Here is a 12,285-nt window from a genome sequence, read left to right as displayed (position 1 = left end):
GAACCAGCCGTTGGTTTTTCCGAAAGGATTCCAATTCCCCGTATAGTTGAGGCAACTGGTGTTCAAGCTAACCATAGCCGTTTTATACGGTAGGCAGGAATCCGTTTTGACGACCAAGTTTTTATAACTTTTCCCCAAGTCTTTCTTTGATAATCCTAAGCGAGACGAGACATGGGTATTGCGTGCAAGGGCCCGAGGATTGTGTTATGGGAACTTAGACGAGGATGCACGGCTTTGGGACAGGAGGTCGGTCCTCGCCCATGGGCGAGGTGACCTCGGTGCGGGTCGTCCTCGCCCATGGGCGAGGTGACCCGTGTTGAGACGGTCCTCGCCCTAGGGCAAGGTGGTCCGTCCTTGCTTACGATTGAGACCTCATCCAGACTGATCCTCTTCTCGACGTTCCTCGGTTCGCATCCGCGAAAAACTGTCTTTTACTTGATTAACCATTTTCCGGGAATGTCTAATTTTCAAGGATTGACCGAGAGTTGGTTTTCCGGGAACTTTCAGGCATTGATTCCGTCGTGACCGGTTTTGACCCCAACACTTAATAACCTATTTTATATGTTAATTTTCGGATTTAAAACGAAATTAATACTCTAAACCAATGAGGAGTAACTTTCAAGATCGCAGAGTTGGCGAGTCATACGGCGATGGATGTCTATCGCCAACTTCGATATGAGCCGTTCTTTCTTATTGCAGACGGATTAATCCTACACCCTTGATTTTTCTTGTGAGCTTTGATCTGAGCCGTTCTTGTTATGAGCCAATGAGGAGTAACCTCTAAGATTGCAGAATGATTAATCCTACACTGTTTGATTTATCTCCCTAACTTTGATCAGAGCAGTTCATTTTTTGTCTCATTTCGCTGCCAAAAATTGCAGAACACAACTCATAACAAATCGTGTTTTCTTTAAGAACAAATCGTTTTATGTCTCGCGAGCTTTGATTTGAGCAACTCGTTTCACAACGAATCTTACTTCCATTCGCCGATTGATAGAAAGCAAATGGATAAGACATAGATTTGGCTGCCAAGGTATAACCTAAAATCTCTCGAGCTCACTTGTATTTGCCGATTGAAAGAAAGCTAACTTCTTTTGTATGATTTACTATGTAGGAATAGTCACGAGTACTCAGAAGGAGCAACTAATTTCGTGAATTCACCAGCAAGAAGATTGAGAAATCTGTCTGAAATGCTATGCCCTTGTACAGACTGCCGCAATTTTAGACATCATTTACTCGATAAAATAGTCGAGCAATCTAGTGATTAGGGGTATGGATAAGAAGTATAAGAGCTCTTTGGAGTATTCATGGTGAAAAAAAGAGAATCTACAGAAGACAGTGGTCTTCAATATGAAACAGAGGCATTTGATTTGTTTAAGACATCGTTCTCTATGGATGAAGGTGGTCTGAATCGGACGAATGACAATGGGGTGGAGACAAATGATGATGTTGAAGCATCAGAGGAAACTGAAGTTATATAAAATTAAGAGACGCTGAAACGCCATTGTACTCAGATTGTATCAAACACACGAAGGTTTCAGAAATCATGGGAATTTACAGATTCAAGGTTAAAAGTGGTGTGTCTGGGAACTTCTTTGATCAGCTGTTGGTTTTGCTTCAAGACATGCTACCTGAAGACAATGTTCTTCCGAAGAGTATGGATGCAATCAAGAAATTTCTGAAAATATTTGGTTTCGGCTACGACAATATTCATGCTTGCAAGAATGATTGCATACTATATAAGAAGGAGTTTGAGAAGCTAGAAAGCTGTCCAAGATGCAAAGTTTCAAGATGGGAAAAGGATAAGCACAACAATGAGATAAATGTTGGGATTCCAGCTAAGGTCCTCAGATTTAGGAGGATTTTTAGATCAAAAAGGATGGCTGAAGATTTGCGTTGGCACTATACCAATGCCACTGAAGATGGTACAAGTGAATAATAAATGGCCAAAATTTGCTGATGAACCAAGGAATCTTCGACTTGGAATTTCTACAGATGGGATGAATCATTTCTCCATGCAAAACACCAATCACAACACATGGCCAGTGTTGTTAGTGAACTACAACACGCCTCCAACTATGTGTATGGTGGCTGAGAATATAATGTTGATTTTGTTGATCCCTGGTCCAACAGCTCCTGGTAACAACATAGATATTTACTTAGCACCATTGATAGACGATTTGAAAGATTTGTGGGCTGAGGGTATTGAAGTCTATGACTCATTTGCAAAGGAGAATTTCACACTTACAGTCTTGCTGCTTTGGAGTATCAGTGACTGATATCACTCAAATTACCCTAAAGAGTGAATTACTCTCTAAAATAAGAGGTTTAGATGTAGTACTTAGGGATCAAATCTACATGGACTCTAGGATTACACAGTAGATTTATAGCCTTCGAAATAAAGTTAGATTAATAGGTTTTAAGCAGTAAATGAAGTGATGAGCAAGGCAGTTGCTCGATTGGTTTGATTTGAGGTTGTTACTAGTTGGGGAACTAACTAGATTCAGGTATATTCTTAAGTGTGATAAGTAAGTAACTTAATTTAAGTTTTTAGGGGTTTATGAATATTAATTGTTCTCGAACTCAAACTTAGGTAAAATCAATTAGATTATCTATATCTAGATCTTGAATTTCAACTTTCGTATATTTATCACGAGAAAGTGTCGATCGATGATTCTTAAAGAATAGCGATCGATACACCTTTCGAAATATCGATCAATGATAGACCATGGATTTGACCCATTTTTAACCATGGTTTATAAGTGTTTTAACTACTATTTATTATATTCTAGAGTCTATTTAGTATATTTATAGGATCATGAGTGATTTGGAAGAAAGTGATGATTTTGGAGCATTTTGGAGATATTTGGAGAAAGCATCCGAGCTGACCATCGAGCACGACCATCGGTCGATATCGAAGAAGAATAATCGATCGATGTTCCCATCTTGACATCGATCGACAGCGAAGCGCGCATAAAGCCCGTGTAGACCCAACCGACTTAGAGCCCAAGTCTTCACCAATTTACAAGATTACCCCTGACGAGTTTTAACCTAATTATATAAGCTTTGACAACATGTTTGAGACAAAGTGTGCTTTCTTGTTTTACTATTTTCACAGCAAAAGGTTTTCTAGGATTTTTAGTAGATTGGAGAGAAGATCCAAAAAGATTTGTGATTGGAACTCCATTGTGATAGACCATGGATTTGACTCATATTCATCCATGGTTTATAGGTGTTTTTACTAATAATTATTGTATTATAGAGTCTATTTATTATATTTATAAGATCAGAAATGATTTTGAGATAAGTGATGATTTTGGAGCATTCTGGAGATATTTGGAGCAAGCACCCGAGATGACCATCGAGCTCGACCATCGGTCGATATTGGAGAGGAATAATCGATCGATGTTCATATCTTGACATCGATCGACAGCGAAGCGCGCAGAAAGCCCGTTTGGTCACAACCGATTTGAAGCCCAAGTCTTTACCAATTTACAAAATTACCCCTGACGAGTTTTAACCTAATTATATAAGCTTTGCCAATATGTTAGAGGCAAAATGTGCTTTCTTGTTTTACTATTTTCACAGCAAAAGGTTCTATGATTTTTAGTAGATTGGAGAGAAGATCCAAATAGATTTGTGATTGGAACTCCATTGATATCTATTTATTAATTTATGCAGTTTTTATACCTTATTACTGTTATGAATTTCTTAGCCATATCTGAGTAGTTCTCTTGTTAGATTTAGGGTTTTAATAGGTTATGAGGGATTAGCCCCAACTATTGATTGCTAAGTTTTGATATTCATCATTATGATTGTCATTAATGCATGTTTCTAGACTAACTACCTAGAACTTGCCCTAAGAGTTGTAGACATAAGCGATAGCTTTCATCTCACCATGAATCCATCCTAAGTGAGCTAAGATTGCTTGAGTAAGGCGAGAGGTGATCGAGGAAGCTTAGTAAGCACATTCAACACGCGCTTTAAAGCTTGACCAAACGCGTCGATCGATATTCCAATCGAATAATCGGTCGACGGTTCAACAAGTGTATCGATCGATATTCCTATAGAATCATCGATCGACACTGGTCAATAGACAAACTTAGAAAGTGAGAACCTAATGATTTGTTTATAAATGTTGAGCTCTATAATTTCATGCATACAACTTGTTAGGCACCTGTAGGATTATAATCCTGATTACCTGAATGGAAACCCTAAGTCTAGCTACTTTCATCTAAGTACCAAAACCCCAATCAATCAATCGAGCAACTGCCTTGCTCATAAACCTGTATTTTACATTTAAACATAATCAACCTAGCTTAATCAATATGATTATATTTATTAGGTTCTCTAGTTCCCTGAGAATTCGATCCCTAAGTACTACAACTGAACCTCTTATTTGAGAGAGTAATTCACTCCTTAGGGTAATTTGAGTGAGATCAATCGAGACAACGATTGTCGCGTCGATCGATGCTTTTTCGAGAAAGCTTAACGAGCAGGTTTGATTAGTGTTCTCTAACTTACTAGACCAACTTTCGTGTGTATCTAGTCAGTTAGATCATACTAATTTAGTTTCAGGTATTGAGTTAAGCTATGGCTTTCCTCAATTAATCCTAGGATCTAAGTTAAAGGGTGATCAATCATGAACTTAGCATTAAGAACAACTAGATGAACAACTATATTTTAATCACCCTAGCAACAGTTCAAATTAGCAATACATATATCAACCTTATGAGAAACCTAAATCTAACAATAAGACTACTCAGACATATTCATAAGAGACATGGTTATGATGGTCTGAATATATACTTAAATAAATCAGTAGCAAGAGAAACAATAAATAGAGTAATAAAAGCAAGGGAGTTCAAGATCTTCCCTGTTATGCAGTTCAGATCTCTCTCTCTCCAATCCTAAGCTTTCTCTCCAATGGTGGTTGGTTGCTTCTCTTCAAACTAGGTCTAAAAGGTCTCTAGGCAAGTCTGCCTCTAAAATGAAAAAAAAAAACCTAATAAATTAGCCTAACAGGTGGCCATGGACTAAAAATGTAAATATTGGAACTTTTGTTAAACTTGCTATCTTCTAATTTGTCTTTAACTCGCGGGTGGCTTCGCTGTCGATCGATGGTAACAACCCACCGTCGATTGATTATTCTTGGTGATCGTCGGTCGACATTCTGGCTTAATAATCGACTCATTCTCTGTTTCGAGCAAAGCTCAAAAAGTCTCCAAATGTCCTCAAATACATCATTTTCCTCAAGTAAGTACTTGAACCTGTAATTACCCTAAAAAGGGTCCGAATACATATAAAAGACTCTGAAAACCTATATAAACCATGGCTAAAAGTGGGTAAAATTCATGGCCTATCAGTGACTATCCAGCCTTAGGAACATTGTTTGGATGGAAAGAGAAGGGGAAACAAGCCTGCAATGTATGTGGAAAGGATCCACCTTCTAGGTGGCTTAAGTTTAGCCGTAAGTTTGTCTATATAGGAAATAGAAAGAGATTACCGCCTAGCCATCGTTACAGATATAAAAAAGCTTGGTTTGACAACACTGTTGAGGAAGAGAATGCCAATAGGATACAAACTGGCGCTAAAATATATGACACACTAGAAGCTTTTAGGAATGATTTTGGAAGAAATTTAGAGAAAGAAAGTAAAAGAAAAAGATCAGAGTTGGAAGATGATGAGATGGTTCAAGAAGAAGAGTGCAAAGAATCAAATGATCTATGGCGGTGGAAGAAGAGATCAATATTCTTTGAAATACCTTACTGGAAGGTAAAGTAGAGTAACTGAACTATATTCTCTGATTGTTGTATATGAATATGTCTAACAGTTTCTTGTCTAATGTGTTAGGATATGCATGTTCGTCACAATATTGACGTTATGCACATTGAAAAGAATGTGTGGGATGCTATATTGTCTATCTTGATGCAAAGTTCAAAGTTGAAAGATGGTTTGAAAGCAAGAAAAGACTTAGAAGATATTGGAATCAGAAGTCACTTGCACACAGAGATTAGGGGTTAGAAAACATACTTACCTCCAGCAGCGTATTTGTTATCCAAGAAAGAGAAGACCATTTTCTGCCAAAGGTTATCTAAGTTTAGAGGTCATGATGTTTATTGTGGTAATATTGCGAATAGTGTTTCAGTTAACCCTCCAAATATATGTAGTTTAAAGTCGCATGATCATCACGTGCTAGTACATAACTTGTTACCAGCTGCATTAAGAGGGTTGTTACATAGGGGTCCTAGGATTGTCATTAATAGATTATGTAGTTACTTCAACAGGTTGTGTCAATGCATCATTGACCTGGAGAAACTTATATCAATGGAGACAAAGTTTGTGGAAACAATGTGTCAACTGGAGCGCTCCTACCCTCCATCCCTTTTTGATGTCATATTCCACCTTCCAATACATCTATCAAAAGAGGCAGCTTGGGAGGACCAGTTCACTTCCGCTGGATATATCCATTTGAAAGGTTTGATGTACTCATTTGCTTCAATTTATGTGCTTCCTGCAATGATGTTTGACTAATATTCATATTGCTTGACTGAGTTATAGGTACATAAAAACACTAAAGGCTTTTGTTAAGAATTATGCAAGGCCAGAATAATGTATGGCTGAGGGGTATTTAGCTGGAGAATGCGTTGCATTTTGTTTAGAGTTTCTTCAAGATTCAGTACTAGTTCAAGAAGCATTTAATCGTAATGAAGATATTGAGGCTAATAGAATCTTGGTTGAAGGTCGACCTCTACAGAAGGGAGTAGAGGTTACCCTTTCTGATAAAGATATAAACATTTGATAGACCATGGATTTGACATACTTTTACCCATGGTTTATAGGTGTTTTTACTAATAGTTATTATATTATAGAATCTATTTACTATATTTATGAGATCAGGAGTGATTTGGAGATAAGTGATGATTTTGGAGCATTTTGGAGATATTTGGAGCAAGCACCCGAGATGACCATCGAGCTCGACAATCGGTCGATATTGAAGAGAAGTAATCGATCGATGTTAACATCATGATGTTGATCGATAGCGAAGCGCGCAAAAAGCCAGTTTGGTCACAGCCGACTTGAAGTCCAAGTCTTCACCAATTTACAAGATTACCCCTGACGAGTTTTACCCTAACTATATAAGCTTTGCCACCATGTTAAAGGCAAAGTGTGCTTTATTATTTTACTAGTTTTACAGCAAAGGTTTTCTAGGATTTTTGATAGATTGAAGAGAAGATCCAAAGTTATATTTGTGATTGGAACTACATTGATATCTATTTTATTATTCTAATGCAGTTTTTATACCTAATTGCTGTCATGTCTGAGTAGTTCCTTTGTTAGATTTTAGGGTTTAAATAGGTTAGGAGGGATTAGCCCCAACTATAGATTGATGAGTTGTGATAATCATCTTTAGGATTGTGATTTAATGCATGTATCTAGATTAGCTACCTAGAACCTGCCCTTGGATTAGATTAATAAAAGCGAGAGCTTTAATCTCATCCTGAAAACATTCTAATAGAGCAATGTTTCTTGCTACGAGCAAGGCGATAGCTGATCTAGTGAGCTTAGTAAGCTATTATTCAACCCGCGCATAAAGCTTGACTAGAGCGCGTCGATCGATATCACACTTGAATAATCGATCGGCGGGGGAAAAGGTGCATCGATCGATATCCTTATAGGATTATCGATCGACTCTTTTTATTGATCAAAATACGACAGTTGAGATCATTAGATCTAGTTGATAGACGAGTCCAAACATTGCGAACGCTGATGGACTTGTTGATCAAGTAGTTGGGATTTACATTATCATGCAAGCAACTCATTAGGCATCTGTAGGATTATAATCCCAATTTATCTGAATAAAAACCCTGAGTCTAGCTATTCCCTTAATAAGCACCAAAACCTAAACCAGTCAATTGAGCAAATACTTTACTTGATTTCTAAACCGCTATTTAAATTTAAAACCGTTGAAACTTCAAACTTAACAAATCATATAAGATTTCTTAGGTTCCCTAGCTCCTTGTGAATTCGATCTCTGAGTACTACAACTCGACCTCTTATTTGAGAGAGTATAAATCACTCCTTAGGGTAATTTGAGTGGTATCAAATTTGGCGCCGTTGCCAGGGAGCTTTGATCGCCTGTTTAATTTAGTATTTGTTGAGTTTTTGACAGAAAAATTTTTCTTGGATTTTCAGGTACATGCCCAGCAGTACCAGAAGCAACAAGGAAACCCTACTACTATTCTCACCAGATCCTGCAAGTTTGGAGCGTACAATCCGCAAAGAAGCGCACTGCTCATCGATCAAAAACAACACCTGTTCGTCGCTCGATTTCGCTCAAGCACCGTCGACCCAGACACTAGTCCCGTCGACCGATACTCGCTCACCACCGTCGACCGAAGACACTCATCTTCCATCGACCAACATCCTCCATCCGTATCGATCGATAATCCAGATAAGACATCGATCGATACTGAGCCGCGAGACATGGTTGCTACTCTGATACTTGTACGAGACAACAATGGGGACCTGCATGACCAGGAAGGTCATCTGCGTAATGCAGCAGGTCAGAGGATAAACGCTCAGGGGGCTGCAATCCCTGAGCCTGATGAAGCTGCGCAACCTAAGACGTTGGCGGACTACAACCGTCCAGATCAGTTCTACACCAACAGATCAGCCATTCGTCCTCCCAATATTCAAAGGGATTATGAGCTGAAGGCACAGTACTACACCCTCCTGGGACAGATACCCTACCATGGATTATCTCACGGCATCTTATGGACCATCTAGAGAGGTTCGAGGATCTGATTTCTGCTATTAAAGTCAAGGGAGTCCCTGAGGACTACCTTTTATGCAAGCTCTTCAAGTTCTCACTTTCTGGAGAAGCTTTGCACTGGCTTAAGCAGCTACCACCAGGATCTCTCACATCCTGGAGCGACATCAAGAATGCATTCCTATGCAATTTCTTTGATGAAGCACGCGCTGAAGACTTGAGGACCAAGATTGCTACATTCACTCAGGAGCCTGCAAAATCATTCAAAGGCTCTTGGATCAAATTCAAGTCTTATCAGAGAGACTGTCCACACCATGGATTCAATGAAGTACAACTGCTCAGTACTTTCTACAGAGGCATCGCGGTGCAGTACCAGATGGCTCTTGATGCTTCCAGCAATGGGAACTTCAACACCAGGAATCCATGAGAGGCAATAAAGGTCATTGAAAACCTAGCATCTAGCAACAACACCAAGAACACTGATTTTGAGAGGAGGAGATCTGCCACCATCCTTGGGAATGATCAGATGGATGAGGTAAAGGCAAAGCCGGACAGTGTTCACAAGCTCCTCAGGAAGCAAGCCTGCTTGGTTGAAGATGCAGAAGCTGTAGAGACAGAGGGTAGAGAAGAAGAAGAAGTAAACTTCATTGGTGGAACATGTTTCCAAGGGTCTGGAAACCAGGGTGGAAATAGAAATTCCTATGGAAATAGGAGAAATTTCAACCAGAGTTCGCAGTACCAGAAACCCTACAGCAACAACAGGAATTTTGGAAGTTCCTACTACTAGAAGCCACCGCCGCGTACTCAGGAGAGCAAGATTGAGGAGATACTTGAGAGGGTTCTTGAGACACATCAGCGCATGACAGTGGACTTCAATGGAAAGATTGACTCTGTCTACACCAACCTGAACACAAAGTTTGATACTTTGAGCACTCATGTGAATAAGCTGTAGACACAGGTTGTTCAGAAAGGAGAAGTTCTTAAGAGGCAGGAAGCCTTAACAAGAGGGGTAGGAGATGATGTGATGAAACACCACGTGAATGCCATCATTAGGGATGATTTCTGGCAAGTGGCGAAGGAGAAGAAGCTGCAAGAAGGAGATTTCGAAGTAGAAAGCCTGATGAGCTTCGGCGTATCGCACTGGTGTCGATTGACGTCAGATCATGCATATCGATCGATAAACCCCAGTCCGAATTGATCGACAAACCCCAGTCCGAATCGATCGACAAACCCCAGTCTGAATCGATCGACAGGATCTCCAGAGCATCGATCGATGACACCAACGGAGTCATCCGCATCTTGCAATGCCGTGAGGATTCAGACTCACGAGGAGTTCGTAGAAAAACACCCACATCCGCCCAACCCAGACAACGTACGAATCACTCGACAAGCTAACACCTCCATCGATCGACATGGAGAACCAACTATCGATCGACAAATGGATGTCGACATCGATCGACAACCTCCAGCTCCCACCGATCGATGAGCACCTATTACATACTGAGTGCAGATGCCAAAGATAGATGTGGCACGTCTGAATGCACTCAGGTCCAAACCTAGACCTTCAGAAAACCCACCTGAGACCGTCAGGACACCTTCAGATGATGGAGAGGAATCGATGGAAATCGATAAGGTTCCTTTGGGAAAAACCCTAAGGAAAAGAAAAGGAAATGTGGAGAAGCATCTGAGAAGGGGGGCCAATGATAAGGAAAAGGAAAGTTTCCGGAAGAGAGTCTTCAGGATTCCAATAGATAAGCCATTCGAGGATGCTTATTATACTCATAAATTGTGGATGTTCTTCAGAGAGACAAAGGAGAAAGAAGAAGACATCAGGAGAATGTTCTGTGAAGCTAGAGAAAAGATGAGAAAAATAATTACACTGAAGAAGAAGAGTGATCCTGGGCAATTTGCAATACCATGCACGGTGAAGGGTATTGAATTCCCACATACTTTGTGCGATACAGGAGCATCAGTCAGCATCCTACCTAGGGTTATGGCAGACCATCTGGGTATGCAGGTGGAGCCTTCCAACGAGCTGTTCACTTTTGTGGATTGTTCTCAGAAGAATTCAGGAGGGATTGTGAAAGACCTAGAGGTGCAGATTGGTAATGCCCTAGTTCCAGTTGATTTCCATGTCCTGGACATCAAGTTAAACTGGAACTCTTCTCTATTGCTTGGGAGAGCCTTCTTGTCAACAGTAGGAGCAGTGTGCAACTTGAAAACCAACCAGTTGTGTCTAACACTCATAGATCCTGACACCCAGTATGATCCTATTCCAGTCAAGAAGTCACCGACGCTCTCCAGACGAATCAATGATCCAGGAATCATTGCAGCTTGCCACTGTGGAGTGGAATACGAGACAGATTACTCGGCGTCGATCAAAACTCACACTGCAACATCGATCGACAGTTGCCATCAGATATTGACCGACAGACGACATGAAGAATCGGTCGACAGTCGTCCAGACGATTGGTAGAACGACTACTACAATCCCGCTATTGCCGCTTACACCAAACAAAACTTGCCTATAGAGGAGTATGATGAGGACTATGAGGAGGAACGAGCTACTGAGTACAGAGCAATCATTAACGAGGAAAATATACTCCTACATCATTCCTCTTGGAAAAGGAATGTCCATCAATCGACGCAACAAGCTCACCATCGATCGATACTCAACCTCATAGGAGAAACCGTAAACGAACATCGACCGACATTGCCACCTACCATCGATCAACACAGAAGTTGACCGTGTGAGAGAAGGAGACTACTCGATTGGCAGTTGGGCAGATAATCACCATCATGAAAGCTATGCAGTAGAAACAGTGGTTTACGCCGAAGATGAACTACATGAAGGTTTCACAGATGAGGAACTACTCAACATGCAAATTCGCGATGAAGCAGATCATCATCAATCAGAAACTGCTTAGGGAAGAACAAGTAAAAGCCATCCGATCGACAGAGCAATCCGCCCATCGATCGACACTCATCAACAACAATCGATCGACAACAACAATGCGACATCGATTGACAACCGTCCAATACCAAAAACCACTGTAAGCAAAAATGATGAACTTGATGACGAGTATCTAATTCCAGACGAATTTGGTATTTTCAGGGACCCAGATGGCCACGCAAAAGCAATAAAGGGCCGCACATTACACGTATCTCGAGAAGACATCGCAGATATACTTCAGACGGCCAATGGCGCAGACAATCTGTTCATGCATCACCGCAGCAATCCAGAACAGAAGGTTACAAAGGAGTTCTATGACACAGCTGGTGGCATAGACAACAACTTCATACCTAAATCTTGTTATCCCAGTCGACCATTGATCGACACTACCGTCCCAGTATCGGTCGATTGAAATCACGAGTTCGGCAGAAGAGCTTATGATCTCTATGGTAACCGAAAGTTATCTTGGGAAGAAAAGGACGAGTATGGAATCTACAGAGATAATCAGGGATGTGCAAGAGGCATGGATGGACACACAATCAGTATATCCAAGGAGAAC

This window comes from Brassica oleracea, chromosome C5 (genome assembly GCF_000695525.1).
Source record: "Brassica oleracea var. oleracea cultivar TO1000 chromosome C5, BOL, whole genome shotgun sequence".
Lineage (NCBI taxonomy): Eukaryota > Viridiplantae > Streptophyta > Magnoliopsida > Brassicales > Brassicaceae > Brassica > Brassica oleracea.
Note: the sequence above shows the minus strand (reverse complement) of the source record.